This window comes from Hyaena hyaena, unplaced genomic scaffold (assembly GCF_003009895.1).
Source record: "Hyaena hyaena isolate Hyena2069 unplaced genomic scaffold, ASM300989v1 scaffold_64, whole genome shotgun sequence".
Taxonomy (NCBI): Eukaryota; Metazoa; Chordata; class Mammalia; order Carnivora; family Hyaenidae; genus Hyaena; species Hyaena hyaena.
Window position 1 is genome coordinate 543832 of NW_024080698.1, and position 17173 is coordinate 561004.

The following is a 17173-nucleotide window of genomic DNA, read 5'->3' on the forward strand; positions in this document are numbered from 1 at the left end:
ACTCGACCAGGCCACAAGGTGGGCAGACACCTCATTATATATTAGTTCTGGGTGTGTCTGTGATTAGCATTTGAGTCAGTAGACCAAATAAAGCATACTGTCCTTTCCGACGGAAGTGGACATCATCCAATCCGTTCAGGGACTGAGCGGAACAAAATGGCGAATAAAGGGAGAATTCTCTCTCTCTCTCTGACTATTGCATGAATTGGGACACGGGTCTTCTTCTGCCTTTGGACTTATTCTGGAACGTACTATCAGCCCTCTGGCTGTAGGCCTTTAGAGGTGAACCAGAACATACACCATTGATTCTCTTGGTTGCCTGGCCTTCAGACTTAGGCTGAACTATAACCACTGACTTCCCTGGGTCTCCAACTTACAGAAACAGATTGTGGGGCTTCTCTGCCTCCGTCGTCACGGCTCAGTCTCTCATAATGAATTTCTTTATTTATTATAAAGCCTCCCTTGGTTCTGTTTCTCTGGAGAACCTTAATACACCTCCTAATGTCTCCCCAGGGTGAGCCCAATATAGGCTGAGTAGGTGACCCAAGGGGGAGAAAATAAAGAAAGAATTATTTTTCACACTTGTGAGCACTTTGTATGCTTGACAGGCTACTACTATCATTTTCTTTCTGGTAATGGACTCTATCATCCCACCTCAGCACATAGGGCTATTGGCTGCCCCTTTATTCAATCTCCACATCTTTTTTTTTTGAGAGAGAGAAAGAACAAGAGGAGGAGAAGGGCAGAGAGAGAGACAGAGACAGAGAATCTCAAGCAGGATCCACGATGAGTGTAGAGCCCAACTCGGGACTGCGTTCCACGACCCTGGGATCATGACCTGAGCTGGAATCAAGAGTCAGACGCTCAACTGACTGAGCCACCCAAGTGCCCCTCCACATCTCTCTTAATAATATAAACTGAAATTAGTAGCTGAACACATGGCTGCCCAGAATAATGACTTTTGTTTTCCAGCCTCCCTTGCAGATAGGTGGACCGCGAAACTAAGTTTTGACTAATGAACACAATCGGAAGTGTTGTATGCAAATTTCAGGAAGTGTTCTTAAAGGAAAAAGATTCCTTCTTTTTCCCTTCCTCCTTTCTGTTGATAGGAATACAGATGTGATGGTGGAGGCAGCATGCTAAAGTTGGTGGGGAAGCCAGGCAAAAGGAGCCTGAATTTCATATGACTTTGAGGTAGCTACTTCCTATTCCTAACTGCACTAATGTAAAAGAAAAACCAACCTCTATTTTATTGAAAGCTCTTGGGTTTTCCGGCACATGCAGTCGTATCTAACGGAGTTTAACTTCCTTTCTAAATTCAGAGTATAATCTTCTTGCCTGGAACCTACCCTCCGGCCTTTTTATGTACGTAATTTGCATTTATTCTTTCAATATTTCTCAGACCTGTAGTATTAAGTCTGACCATTCCTAGTTCACAAAGGTATGGTAAACTTGCATTCTTCCATTTAAAGTATTGCCTAAGGCAAGGAACTCAGCTTACAACTCAGAAGTTGTAGCTCCCCGTTCCCCAGGGCATGCTGTCCCCACCAGAGGGTACTGTGCAGAGGTGAGTTACAGCATAGCCCAGGTACCCGAGAGACGAAGTTCTTGTGCTTGCTTCAGCAGCACATTGAAACGATGCAGACCAAGTTCTCAGCCACTCAGATCCCTAGATACATTTGTCTGGACTCAGGAAGCTACCAGAGATGTTGCCACTTTTAGTCAGGCTTTTCTCAGGCTGGCACTCTCAGGAAGAGTCCAGAGGCAGAGAAAGAGACACAACATCGGTAGGTGTTTCTTAATTGTTGTGCAGGGTAATGAGCTATTGGAAGCCAGAGAGAATGCACTTTATCCCCTTCCCAGCCTGTGGGATCAGTACCCAAACGACCTGGCCCCATGGCTCACCTGGGTGTTTTTTTTTGTTTTGTTTTGTTTTTGTTTTTTTTTTTTTTACAAATAGTTTATTGTCAACTTGGTTTCCACATAACACTCAGTGCTCATCCCCACAAATGTCCTCCTCCATGCCCATCCCCCCTCCCCCCACATCCATCAGTCCTCAGTTTTTGTCAGCATTCAAGAGTCTCTCATGGTTTGCCTCTCTCCCTTTCCCCCACCATTTCCCCCCTTCTTCTCCCCCTTGTTCCTCCGTCAAGTTCCTCCTAATCTTCCTATACGTGCAAACATATGATATTTGTCCTTCTCTGCCTGACTTATTTCACTCAGCATAACACCCTCAAGGTCCATCCATGTTGCTACACATTCACCTGGGTGGTTTAGTCGCTGGAGCATCCAACTTCAGCTCAGGTCATGATCTCGTGGTTCCTGAGTTCGAGCCCCACATTGGGCTCACTGTTTTCAGCCTGTCAGTGCAGAGACATCTTCGGGTCCTCTATTCCCCTCTCTCTGCCCCTCCTCCACTTGTGCTCTCTCTCAAAAAAAAAAAAAAATATATATATATATATATATATATAAACTATTTTACCTCATTTGTGCCAATACTCTGGAAGACCATGGTGAAATCTCTAGATATGCAGATGACAGCCTGCTCTCCTAGAGGGTGAAGGACTAAGAAGATGAGACCTCACAAAGGCACGTGAGTGGGCAGAACAGTGACAGGTAAACTGAGGCAAGCAGCTAGCAGCCTGGCGGTAAATAACCTTTATTTGTGGGCTGGAGAGCTGAAGATGAAGGCACAGCGTTTATTATCAATTCCCCTTCAAAGATATTACCCAAAGAGCTGGTGAGGTCAAGAAGTTTAATGTGATTCAGCTGCCCGATATCGAGCAAGGATGTGCCAGGCATCAAACCCAGTGCTAGTTTGCAAATGCATGCAAGATGTGCACCCTGCTTTCCTGGGGGTATGTGGTCTAGTCCTAGGTGTCACCAGGAAGGGATGCTGAAATATCATCCTTCCCTGCTTTCAGGGACATTGTCCTGCTTGTATTATGTGTTTAGTTTTGTGATCGAAAGATTGTTCGCAAATCCTTTTGAGCTTCTTAATCATTTGGGGATGGGTAAATTTTTTTTAAATGTTTTATTTATTTCTAGGAGAGAGAGAGAGAGAGAGACAGCATGAGCAGGGGAGGGTCAGAGAGAGAGGGAGTTGCAGACTGAAACAGGCTCCAGGCTCTGAGCTGGCAGTCAGCACAGAGCCCGACGCGGGGCTCGAACCCCCGAACCGCGAGATCACGACCTAAGCGAAAGTCGGACGCTTAATCAACTAAGCCACCCAGGCACCCCTAGGGGATGGGTAAATTTTTTAAAATAGGTATGATCATCCTGGCACTCAAACATTTCTGTTATACAAGGAATACAAATGTTTGAAGGCATTGATGACAGTTCTTTTGGGGAACAGCCAATCTTCTCTTGGAGTTTCTTGAATACAGCAGGCAACGTATTTCCACCTGGAACTTGATCTGAAGATGGGTACCAGCCTCAGTTTGTATATGAAATTTTAGTAAAGCTTCATTTCAAATTTTATAAATAAAATTAAAACATGAAAGTTATTTTCTTGTCTCACCCTCAAGGATCATTTTGTGGATGGGGTCCTAGATCTAAGGTATTTCGGAAGGCTGTCTTGAAACTTGAAAAAGAGGTTTGGACTAGAGGAGGAATAGATTTAGTCAGCACAGAGCAAGAAGCAGATATAGAAAAGTTAATGTCAATTCAATAGGGCAGTGGTTTCAAAACACTGGCAATTTTTTTATGCCTCTTCCACCGAAAGAGAGAATTTATCTCCCTTCCCCTAGAAACCCGGGCAAGTCTCTGGCTACTTTGATCAACCAGATATGGTAGCAAGGGCATTCTGTGGGGCGCCTGGGTGGCTCAGTCGGTTAAGCGACCAACTTCCGCTCAGCTCATGATCGCACAGTTCCTGGGTTCAAGCCCCGCATCCGGCTCTGTGCTGATAGCTCAGAGCCCTGAGCCTGCTTCGGATCCTATGTCTCCCTCTCTCTCTGTCCCTCCCTTATTCATGCTCTGTCTGTCTGTCTGTATGTCTCTCTCTCTCTCAAAACAAATAAACATTTAAACAAAGAAAAATGGAAAGGGAATTATGTGATTTCCAAGATTAGGTGACACGAGGCCACGAGGCTTCCACCTTGACCACCGAACACTCACTTCTGGGGCCCTGGGCCTTCAGGTCAGAAGCCCTGAGGCTATGTGCTAGAGCCCACTGTGGTGGGTTGTTTTATTTATTTTTTTAATGTTTATTTATTTTGAGAGAGAGACAGAGCATGAAAGGGGCGAGGGCAGAAAGAGAGGGAGACACAGAATCCGAAGCAGGCTCCGAGCTCTGAGCTGTCAGCACAGAGTCCAGTGTGGGGCTTGAACCCACACACTGTGAGATCATGATCTGAGCTGAAGGCGGACGCCCAACAGACTGAGCCACCCAGGCGCCTTGAAATGTGGTTGTTTTAAAGCACTAAACTTGGGGGTAGCTGTTATGCAGCAGAGGATAGCCGGGCAATAAGGAAAGTGTTTCTCAAAAATCAGAGCCGTGGAACAGCGGGACAGACTGCCTTGAAAGGGAATGACGCAGGCAGCATTCGGTGAGCTGGACAAGGGTTGGCCAACAGTGGCTGGGAGGTGGCTGTGTTGTCATGGGTGATGCTGACGTCAGGTGACACTAGAAGGTCCTACCGCTAAGTAGCTGTGAGTCCTTGGGCAAGTCACTTCACTGTGCACCTCACACTGCATTGGATGCAAACACCATCTGCAAATTGCAAGGGACTTTGCTTCCCTCTGGTCATCACATTGCAGAAGGGAATCCTGCACTGGGCAAACAACTGGATTAGATGAATTAACGCCAAGATTCTATTAAAAGGGAGGCAGTCCTACTTCACGGAGTAAGGCATAAACGTATAAAAATGCACGCTCCCATGTGTGACTTATAGGTAGGGATTTCATCTTTCCAAAGACTGCTCAGGATTAAATCCAGCCTCTGCGGTGTGAGTGGCAGCCCGGCAAGAGACCTATTTATTAGGTTGAAAATACAAGCAGATTTTAGAAGCACTAAATATGGATGGCAAATCTCTCCAGAAGGAAGCCAGGGGTGTTTGGGGAGAGCCTCAGCATTTGAAGGTGACGGACAGCATAATTACGATTTGCCCAAATTCTCTCAGTGCCCCTGGTGCAGAAGGCCAATCACGAAGTATTTCTGACAAGTGTGTTTATGATGCTCAGTTAAAGAAACAGAAACAGCGCCGGTGTTGGGAGGAGAGCGGGGAGGAAGAAGGTTAGCGGGAGTTAGTGTTCTCCAATACTGAGAAAGGGGGACCCAGGTGGAGACGCAAGTCCCTAGTTTGCAAACTCAGAACGGCCCGCCTTGCCGCTGGAGTCTCCGAAGGTAAAGTTATGGCGCCACCTGCTGGAGAAATAGAGGCTGGATTCCCTCCCGTTATGTTTCTCCCTAACTTTTAGCCCTAAAGCTCAACCTTAAGCTCAGCCTTAAAGACCCAAGACCTGCAGCCAGATGGGAAACCGCTATCCTGCTTATCCAGATGCCTTCGGCTCTTCAAAGCCTGTGTTTTTGGGGTCTGAGAATTGGAATGTGCTAAGCCCAGCAGCCTTTCCCATAGGAGACTGGGATGGGATGAACAGGGCCAGAGAAGAGGTGGGGGCCCCTGAGATTGCTCTGCCTACAGATAGATCATCAGCACCCCACCTGCCAGCCCACCATGGCGAGGGGCCTCTTCCCGGAACTTTCTGGAAGAGGGCTGCTGTGCATCTGAGGGAAGAGGCACAGGCAGGCACGCGAGTGAGCCCACAGAGATCCAAAGCCCATGCCAACACTGATGAGTTTGCCCGTGCCCCTTTCTGCGTGGACTGACTCTAAAAGGCTCCATAATGACCCAATAATGGCCGAGAGATGCCGTGAAAATGGGTCCCTCCTCCAGGGATCATTAGAAAGCTATTAAAGGTGTCTAATTATTTCCTAGTGCTAATAAATGTGCTAATAAGCCAGGCAAGTTTTCTCGCTTTTATGGAGATAATTAGAAGGTAATTACTTTTTAGGTACATAGAGGAGTGAAACCTTAGCTGCTGTCTCTGCAGCTGGGTTTTGTTCTGCGCTCGTGACAGAAGCTGGTCTGTAACACTTCAGTAAGCATCAGCAAGAGCCCTGGGTTTTTAAGCTCCATGCTGCCAGTCCACCTCAATAAAGGGTTAGTTTGAAGGAAGCAGAGAGAGGAGGTAGAGGTAATCTATCATCTCTAGGACTTTGGGGTAAGGAGTCATCTTGTTTGTACATTCTGCTTCTGAAATTGTGTCCCATCTAGCTCGCAGACAGTGCCTGTCAAATGTGGACACACATCCACACCACCCGAGGCTTGCTCCAACACTGACTGCTGGGCCCCACCCTGGGGTTTCTGACTCACTAAGCCTGAGGAAGGGGGTGAGAATTTACATTTCTTTTCTTTTGTAAGTTTTCTTCACTTACTTTGAGAGAGAGAGAGAGAAGGAGTCCCAAGCAAGCTCTGCCGTGTCCACACAGAGCCCGACACGGGGCTCGAACCCATCAACTGTGAGATCATGACCTGAGCCAAAACCAAGAGTTGGCCAATTAGTGGACTGAACCACCAAGGTGCCCTGAGGATTTACCTTTCTAATGGATTCCCAGGTGAAAAACACTGCTCTACAGTGTTTCTAACGTGGAGTCCACAGATACCCCCTCTGAGATCCTCCCTGCCAATAGATTAACAGGTCGGATTCAAAGATATACTTGACTTGGGGTGGAGGGAAATGACATCTTCATCTTCACTAACTTCCAACTGAAATTTAGCTGTCTCTTAAATTATGAATGCAGGCAATCAGCCACCGCAGTATTAGCAGTGATAATGGATATTTCCCAATCCTATTACAGCCTTAACAGGTATCTGCTAATATCATCTGTGCGCATCACTGCCTCAAAACTCCAATGGTTATTAGTCCTGCCAGTAGATTTTATTAAGTAATCTGGTGTTGGAAAAGCACATATATTACTATATCGCTACTTCAAAAAATATTTTGATAACTGTATTTCAAAATGATTGGTTTCTTTTGAGGTCCCCTGTACTTTCTTTTATGCATCTGAAAATGTGATTCAGGCTGCCCAGGGAGGAGAGGGAAGGGAGGCGGGGCTCATAGCGTGCGCACACACACACGCACGCACACACACACACAAGTGAAACCTTGTTCTTAGGATGTGAAATTAATCCTCAAGGAGAATTCAGAGCTTCCATCAAAGGGAAAGTTCGAAAGAAGTGATGTTAATGGTTGTATGAGCAAGGAGGTGGGTGGACAGGGAGGTATCCTAGAGGCAGGGGAATGGGTAAGATGGCTGGTTCTTAGCTGGAAAAGTGAAACTTTGCGAAGCCAGTCTTCCCTAGAATTCAAATCCTTCTAGCTTGTTTCTTAGCCAGAAGGTGTTTTGATCTTTTTATTTCCTCCCCTCTCCCTTGTGTGCTGAGACAAATCTCCCGGAGCTGTGGCTTTGAGTCCAGCCCCCATGCCTCTCTGCATCGTCCCTCTTCACAAACCACCTACTCTCTCTGGCTCCAGAGAAACATACAGAAGCTTTGTTTAAGTACGTTAATATCAGGGCGCCTGGGTGGCTCAGTCGGTTGAGCGTCCGACTTCAGCTCCGGTCATGATCATGATGTCTCGGTCTGTGAGTTCTGGTTCCGTGTTGGGATCTGTGCTGACAGCTCAGAGCCTGGAGCCTGCTCTGGATTCTGTGTGTGTGTGTCTCTCTGCCCCTCCCCTACTTGTGCTTTGTCTGTCTGTCTCTTTCTCTCTCAAAAATAAACAAACATTAAAAAAATAAGAACATTAATATCTCAATGTCCGGCTTGCAAGTGCTTTAATCCTTTTATTTGCTCTGTCTCCTCAGGCAAGTCACCTAACCTTTCTGGGCATGGGACCAACACATCGAGTAGTGGGAGTGCAAGTTTGGTCCAGTTTCCTGAGTGTTCCAGAAGGGGAGGATGCAGGATTCTCTCAAAGTTTGAGAAAAGGATGGCGGTTGCCATACCCGGGATTCACAGGGCTCTTACCCAGCCTCTTTCCCATCCACCCACCCATCCTGGGTGCCTGCCTTGAAAACAGAGGACATGACCCCTAGGACTTGAGGATGGGAGAGACAGACTTATACACAAAAATGACAGCCTCGCGGGGTAAGTGCTGTACGGGACGTCTGTAAAAACACTCCAGGTGCAGATGAGCTAGTGACTAATTCTCCCCGGAGCGGGGCAGCTGGGCTGAGACTTGGGGTGCACCCTGGCCGGCTGCCCATGGCAGGCTGAAGGAAAGGGAGATGGGGTCACATTTTGGGGGATGATCTTCCATTAACCAAACTGGGGCATTTAGGAGGAGAAGCAGGTTTGCAACAAAGGATAAGAGGAAAAATAAGTAAAATAAATAAAATAAAATAAAATAAAATAAAATAAAATAAAATAAAATAAAATAATAATAGAAGATAAAATGGACCTGAGTGGCTCAGTTGGTTAAGCATCTGACTTTGGCTCAGGTCGTGATCTCACTGCTTGTGAGTTTGAGCCCCACGTCAGGCTCTGTGCTGACAGCTCAGAGCCTGGAGCCTGCTTCGGATTCTGTCTCTGTCTGTCTGCACCTCCCCTGCTCACTCTCTATCTCTGACTCTCTCAAATATAAAATAGAAAACATTTTAAAACATTTTTAATAAAATAAAATGAACATGCACTCCAGGTATCAGAAATCAGAAGTCAGAGCTAGAGAGCCACAGCCCACACGTGCCTGAACCCCAGGGTCCCCCAAGGCACTCCTGAGGAAAGAATGTGCCAGAGGATAATGAGAGACAAGGCAATAATTATGATTGTTATTTATTGAGCACCTACTAAGTGCTAAGAGCTTGCTCAGAGTTTTGCTTTGTTATTCAGTCCTCATGACAAACCCACAAGGTGGGTATCATTGCTCCCATCTTACAGAGAGGGCACTGAGGCTCTGAGGGCAGGTGCACCCAGCCACCAGTCACCCCCACGCCATGCCCAAGCCCTGCTGTGGTGCCCGAGAGCACCCGTGGGACCCCTCAGAAGATCCCCTTAACTCCAGCTACTGGCTACAGGCCCACACGCACCTCCTCTGGCCAATGGGGTGGAGGGGGGGAGGGGAAGGGGACAGCCAGAGAGAGGAGGCGTCCCGCCCACTGGAGCCCACTAGAAATGAGGTTGCAGCAGCTCGTGCTCACCCCAGACTTTCGTCAGGAATTCTAACACCTTGACTTCTCCAGGCCTCAGTCTCCCCATCTGTGAAATGGAACTAAGATCAAATGGGTTAACACCTGTAAAGAGACCAATATAGCCGGAGCCTGACTGAACAGTAGCTGGCACTCAGCAGCTTCTGGTGACTTTCTCACCCTCCCTCCCCGTCCTACTTGTTCTTGGGACTAGGAGCAGAGCTCTGAGCAAACCAGGCAAACCTGCAGCTGCTGAGAAGCTGGGGGCCTAGGTTCAGGTCTGGGCACAAGGGTTCTAGAACAAAGAGTTTCAAAAGCCAGCATGTTCACTCTCAGGTGACTGGGTCCTAGCCTCCAATACTTAAAAGGCACCACGCTGGGAGAAAAAGGAGCTGCCCCATTTGAGGAGCCCCAAGGGTTACCTAATGGACCCCCTCCTTTGGAGGGTGTTATGGGGATAGAGTCATTGATCTGGGAAGGAAGAGCCCTTCAGAGGTAAGTCCAGGTCTCTAGCTGGCATCCCAGTGATTCATCAGGCCGTGGTGAAGGTTCTGATGGAAATGGGTAGGAAAATGAGGATGGGGCACATTTGTATGATGTCAACCTTTCTAAGGAGTAAAAAAAACCCTTCTGCGTTTTTAAAGAATATCAAGGATAAGCCCACTACTGGAATGGATACCACACGTTTTCTTTCCCATTTTAATCAGCTTTAGTGATTCATGCTTTCAGTTCTTAGTCAATGAAAAACAAGGCACATTCAACCTATCGTCTTATTGCTCTGTAAATGCCTGCAGCTCCTTCTGTATATCAGGAGTAATAAATAATGGCTATAAAACACCAAGGCAGTTATACGAATGACAGCCCAGACTCAAACATAGTATTTATCAGTCCAATCTAGAACAACCCAGCCTAATGCATGAAAGTGCCACCTATGAAAACATGCGGTGTGCATACCCACTCCAGCAGTGGGTTTATACTTGACAGTCTTTAAAAACACAATAGGGCATTTTAACTCCCGAGAGAGGGTTGACATAATACAAAAGAGTGCAAGTTAGGTTCCCACGGCGTCCTGGAGCCGTTCTCCGTTCAGTAGGAACATAGCGTGGGGCGGGGGGGGGGGGGGTAGAGGGAGAAAGGGGGGGGGGGGGGGGTAGAGGGAGAAACCATTTGGACAACATGGCCCTAAGCCCGTGTTCAGAGCAGTATTAATCACAGCAGTCAAAAAGTCGAAATGACCCAACTGTCCATCGATGGCTGACTGGATAAACAGAATGTGGCATATACATACAGTGGAATATTGTTCAGCCTTAAAAAAGAATGAAATTCTGGTACATGTTACCTCCTGGATAAAACCCAAACACATTATGCTCAGTGAAATAAGTGAAATAAGACAGATACCAAAGAGTAAATATTGTAAGGCTCCACTTGCACGGGATGCCTACAATAGTCAAACTCACAGAGACACAGTGTAGGATGGTGGGGGGCGAGGGATGGAAGGAGGTAGGAATGGGGAGTTTAGTTCATTATTTGGTGGGTACAGAGATTCATCTGGTCGCATGAGAAAGTTCTGGAGATGGACAGTGGTGATATACTCTGAATGTGCTTAATGGCACAGAACTGTATGTCTAAAAATGATTAAAATGGTAAATTATATTTTATGTATATTTTACCACAATACACACACACACACACACACACACACTGGAGGAGGTTAGGGTTCAGAGAGACTCAGTGAAGAAGACTGTGGGTTCTGTTTCCAAAGACTCGGCCTGCTAACCTTTTGCCGTTGACCCCTGTCTGTGCACTGCCTCCCTATGGCTTGGAGTGGCGGCTGGGACCCAGGCCTTGTGCTGATGGGAAAATAGGTACTAGTAGGGCCGAGGGTAATCCAGCAAGAGGTTCTGGAACAAGCACTTGGTGTGCCAGGGGCTGTGAGGCAATAGTCAGCCACTGTCTAACCCTGTCCTGAGCAGCAGGCTTTGTAACATGACCCAGGAGGACAGGGCATGGGAGCTGCTTCCAAATCAGTACAAGGAAGAAATGTCTAGAAGCTTGGGAGGTGATGAGTTCCCCGTCGTCAGAGGTGCTCCAAGATAAACTGTCCTCTGCAGATCTGTAGTCCTCTGTACGCTGAGCTTCTCGGTTAAGAGAGGGGCCAGGGATCCCCAGAAGAGGAGGTTTTGTCTGGAGGAGTGGCTGCGGCTCTTTCAGAGGAAGCCACTAATCCTCGCGGGGAGCCTCTCCGGCCCAAAGCTCTGGATAATCCCAAACTGCCATTCTGGGGTTTGCTTTCATCCCGGAGCCTGGCGCGCGGGGCAGGGCAGTAGAGCCATTTCAACACTTCCTGGCAACGGTGACGGACAGGGGCAGACAGTCTGGCTCCCTGTGCCTTTGCCCTTAATCCCAGGGGAGGGGAAGGAAGGTGGCGCGAGGATGGCGCAGAGGAGAAAATGTCACCCTCACCCTCTTAAGGGCCGCTTCAGAGCTGTGGGGGGAAGGACAGGGCCTGGCTCCCAGGACATGGCAGGTACAGCCCATGACACAGGCAGACGGTCCTGGGCCACACGCGATGACTATTTTTGCCTTGGGCAGCCTCCGACCTTTGGAAAGAGGGATGCGCTCTACGGAGAGCTACGTTTTTAGGAATTTTTTGAGAGGACAATGCATAGCTAAGGACTTGGGTGATACTCCATGGTGAGATTGGCAAGGGAATCTTTTTGAGCGGAGGGAATTTCCTGGCATTTTTCTGTCCCAGCCTTCTGCCTGTCCCTCCTGGGAGCCCATCTGGCCTTCAGAACCAGCACTTCCTGGGCAGAAAGCTGTGTGTATACTTGAGGGTCCCAAATCGAGCCCACCTACGTCAGAATCACCGCCGAGGCATGTTAAAAATTCTGACTCTTACCTGCCACGATGCCCCTGAGACTTGTCTCTGGTAAAGACAGTGGATTCCACAGCAAATGGATAAACTCGGGAACGAGAGCCAGGAAGGGAAATCACTGTCCTGGAGTGTTTTGCTCTACGGGGTTAACGGTCCGGTGGTGGTGAGAGGACTCCACATACCAGCTTCACGGGTACCCCACATGGGACGTGTAGTGTGCCCTGTGCTAGCTGCCAAGGAGAAGTGGGTGGGTTCTCTTCCCTTGGCTTACTTTTTATCATTCCTATAGCCACGTTACCTTCAAACACACTATATGTTTACTAATTTATAATATTTTTTTAGTCCATGTCCCTTAACATGAGGACAGAGATCTTTGACTACCTTTGCCCACGGATACGGCCCAAGTTCCTAGAACAATACCTGCTATTTAGTAGATGTTCAATAAACACCGTTGGATAATTGACATAAGCTGAATCTCCTCCAGGCCACTTTGAAAAACTTCACAAACTGCATATCGAACATAATGATGAATATATATAATGTTACCAGTCGCACATGATTTCCTGCTTAAAATTTTTTGTCTATGGAAATTGATAAATTAACACATTTAATTTAGGATTCTCTTCAATGTGTCCATCATTTAGCATACTTGGAAAATGTTAGAAAGTGTGAGACTGTAGTTTGAAATTTGGTCTCAGGGTGCCTGGGTGGCTCAGTCAGTTAAGCGTCCAACTTTGGTTCAGATCATGATCTCACAGTTCACGGGTTTGAGCCCCGCGTCCGGCTCTGTGCTGACAGCTCAGAGCCTGGAGCCTGCTCCAGATTCTGAGCCTCCTTCTCTCTCTGCCCCTCGCCTGTTTGTGCTCTGTCTCTCTCTCTCTCTCAAAAATAAACATTTTAAAAATATTTAATAAATAAATAAAATCGGCCTCACATCTTTTATGAATATTAATGAACTTTGGTTATATTAATAAAATATGTATTTATTCTGAGTCTGTGGCTGTATTTTCATATTTTAGAGTCAGAATGTATTTTTGAGGCCCGAAACATTGTCACATTTGCCATGCGATGTTGGCACGTAGAGAACAAATAGCCCGAGAGGTGAGTGATGGAACTGACCAGTGGACCAGTCCCACCTGCTAATCAAGCCATGTCACCTCGACTCGAGGTACCTGCAACCCTGAACAACCTTCTGTTATCCAAATAGCTCATTCCTCAGTCTGCCAGGCCTTCCAGGCAGCTTTCCTCGGGTTCTCAGAGGCCCAGACTCACAGTCCAGACTCTGATCCTGTTCATTTCCATATGCATTTGCTCTGTGAGCACTGGTTTCTGATGAGAGCGCACGACTCTCTACTATGAGTCAAAGAACCCCACCAATCCTCTCTCCAAACTCCAGTCCCCATTTTCACTGTACTTCCTGCAGATTGGGTTGCTGGGGGGACCCTGGTATCCCTCATTACCTTCTGACCTGGGATCCCTTCGGTCGCAGTATATGCACACGATGGCCAGAGTACACAAAAAGGTGTCCTACTACAGCCAGTATGAAGCTCTGCAAAGTTAGTTTAAACGTTCATTTATTTTTGAGAGGGAGGGAGGGAGGAAGGGAAGCAGAGGATCTGAAGTGGGCTCTGCACTGACAGCAAAGAGCCCAATGCAGGACTCGAACTCATGAACCCTCATGAATCATGAGATCATGACCTGAGCTGAAATCAGACACTTAGCTGACGAAGCCACCCAGCCTCCCCTGAAAAGTTACAGCTTAAAGAATCTTTGTGTTTGGGGCACCTGGCTGGCTTAGTCAGTAACGGATGTGACTCTTGATCTCAGGATTGTGAGTTTGAGTGTCATGTTGGGGGTAGAGATTCCTTTTAAAAAATAAAATCTTTATTAAAAACAAAACAAAAATAGAATCTTTGTGTTTATTTGCTTTCCCAGTTGTAAAGAGGTAGGCATCCTAAGAGTGTTAGCCTGTCTCACGAAGTAAGAAAGTTGCTTCCTCTGACCCTTACCGTGTGTTCTGGTGCCCTTGTCTGTGCTCCCACAGATGTATGCTGAGCCCTGGGCATGCTGGCGGGCCACCAGTCCCCCATCTGGGTGTTGTATGAGAGTGTTTTGGTTTGGCCTCCAAGCCTGCACCTCTAATTTCAGGCTAACCTGCACTCACTCTGCAGCTCTTCTCACCCTCATGGGAATCCTCCTGTTTTCTCATCATTTCTTCTGCAATTCCAGATTCACAGGGCTGTGGACCAGCCACATCTCAGTAAATTTGCAGGCATAATTCTCTTACACCATGATGTTTCCTTCCCTCTGGCTTTCAGGAAGCCCCATCCTGCCTTCTCTCTGCTCCTTTTCTCTACCCCTAGCCCTTGACATTGAAGCTACCTGCAACATGTGGTATATTAAAAAAAAAAAAAAAAAAAAAAAAAAAAAAAAAAAAAAAAAAAAAAAAAAAAAAAAAAAAAAAAAGCATGAGCCTTGGAAGGGTACAAATTCAGTTTCCAATTTTGAATGTGCCACTCAAAAGGTCTCAGAGACCTTGTGTGTGTCATCTGACATGCCATTTAACTTCTCTGACCTTCATTTTTTTTCATTAGTCAGATAGGTTTAATAATATTTATATCTCAGAGACTTTGTGAGAAATAATTGATAAAAACTACCTTGGACAGCGCCCTGTGCAGAGTAAGTGCTCACTTAAGGGCAGTCTTCCCCTGGCCTTGCCTTTCTGCCTTCTGTCTAATTCTAATGTTTGTAAGTGCTTTTTTTTTTTTTTTCTCCTTCCTTCCTTCCTTCCTTCCTTCCTTCCTTCCTTCCTTTTCCTTCTTTCTCTTTCTTTCTTTCAAAAAAGAGGTCTTGGCTTCATTAAGTCTTTAATTCTTCCAACTTCGGCTCACATTTGTTGTCCACAGTCAATGCACTGATTCCCTCTGCCTTCCGTCTTTCACTGGTCCTTCTTAGAGTCCGGCCTAGCTCCTCGGTAACCAATGTATATGAGGATGCTGGGGTGGACCCCTCCTAGACCAGGGTTCACCATGACCCTGCTCTGGGCTTGCTTCACAAATCTTCAGAAGTGCCCATCCCACATGTCTCCATAACTAGCTCCGTCTTCCATGGTCAAGGGAAGACATGAGAGCCTGTGTCTTTCCCACATTTGACATTAGTTCTGAGTCTTACACACAGTGAGATTAAAAATCACCCTGGCTTGGCAGAAGTAAACACGTTACATTTTTCTATTTACAAATAGGTTTACCTTTCTATACTACTCAGGCAGCTTCCCCACCCCCACCCAGGATTCCTGCAGGGCCAGGCACTTTGCTGGCTCCCCACTGGCCTCACACAGGCCAAGAGTGTCAGCAATGGCCTTGGCCTCTGCTTCATCGGATATCAGATTTCTGAGATGACTTTGCAATGCCATTTAAGCACTTGCCTATTTGATTCAGATGCAACTGGGTACTTCCCCTCCACTGTCCCCCTGTCCTAATTGAGGGAGAGCATCCCATTTCTGAAGCTGCTTCACCTCCAATTGGCTTGGAATGTGGGCAGCCCTGTCTGCAAGCAGAGGTATAGATAAATTTAATTGATGGGTTCTCTGGCTTTTGCAGCCCATAAGCCCCTGTGATAGACATGGGCCTCCAGTCTCCGCTGCTGTGGCCAGGGTGGAAACCTCTTCCCCACCTGGCAAGTTACCATTGGCCTGGCTGCCAGCAAGGAAGTCAGGACGAAGATCGTAAGTTATTCTTCAGTAGGTGCCCTAAGGTTTGAGACCAGCCCTCACACCCTCCTTAGCAGAGTGTGTCCTGGGACTTGCAGGCTCTGGATCCACCCCTCACCCCAATGCCCTTTCCCACTCCATCCCATTCTCTGCACATGAATCAAATTAAGTAGAACAGCCTCAAAAGAAGAAGTTGCAAAATCGCAATGTGGGGGAAAATGGGAGGAGGTAGTCCTTCATCTGTTTTAAGGCTGGGGGCAAAAAGGTCAAGGGTTCCATACTCCCAATCCCTGAACTCTGTGAATCTCGGACCTCTTGGGGTCTAGCTGGTGGAGATTTCCCAGGAGCCCTCGTGGGAGCCACTAAATCTGAGCTGACTGGTCTCAGGGGCCGTGACAACCACCTCTGCTTTCTGCACCCTACTAATTTCTCACATCCTTTGAGACAATAGAACACTAATCGTTCTCAAGATTCTTTCCTGCCAATAAATTCTGGTTTATTCCAGGGACAGCAGGGGCATAATAAAAACGGCTTATTGTTTATAGTATTTATGCAGCACTTATACACCTGCTATGTTCTGTGTTGCTTTTCACATCTAACCACCGTCCTTGGGTCTTACTGCAGGCGGGACAGTCTGCAGGCACAGAGCCAAGCCAGTGCAGGAGACAGAAATGATGTCCTCTGACACCCAAAGAGACAGCTCACATTTGACCTTGCTTCTCCCTGTCAGTCAATGGGTGAAGCACATTTTAACAAGGGGAATATCACTCTCAGATTCTTTGGGTTGACAGCACCTCTGTCTACCAACAGACCCAATGCCTCGTCAGCACCAAGCTCCTTAGTATGTCCACGAGGTATGAATACTGGAGACCCAGTGAGAAGAGAGGTAAGGGAGAAATTGAAGCAGGGGCAGAGGCCAGGCCAGTGGGTATTGCTGCTTCTGCCCCAGCTGGGGAGGAGGTATTCCATTTCCTGAGCTGGGCTTGTCCCATTTCAGTCTGAACAGATGGAAATATAGTTCAATGTTTCAACATCATTTGCCTTGCTCGTGCTAAAATATTGATAAGTGCTGCCCAGCCTGATGCCCCCGCGGTTCTGAGCGGTAACTGGAGCATGATGTGTACTGAAGTGAGACACGGCAAAGCCTTTAACGAGTGTTTAAAATTCCTGGAATAATGCTCAGTGCTGGCTTAGCTCATTCGGCTCCTGAAAACCTCCCCCCACCCCGGGCCGCCTCCTAAGCGACAGGAGGAGTGTGAGCCCGGCCCAGACCCCCTGCTGGTGGCAATTAGTGCGGCAGCTGCTCTTCTTCAGGATGGGAAACAAAGCAGGAGGTGCCTGCATCTGCCAAGAGGAGCCAGGCAGGGGGCAGACACGCTGGGGGGGGGGGGGGGGG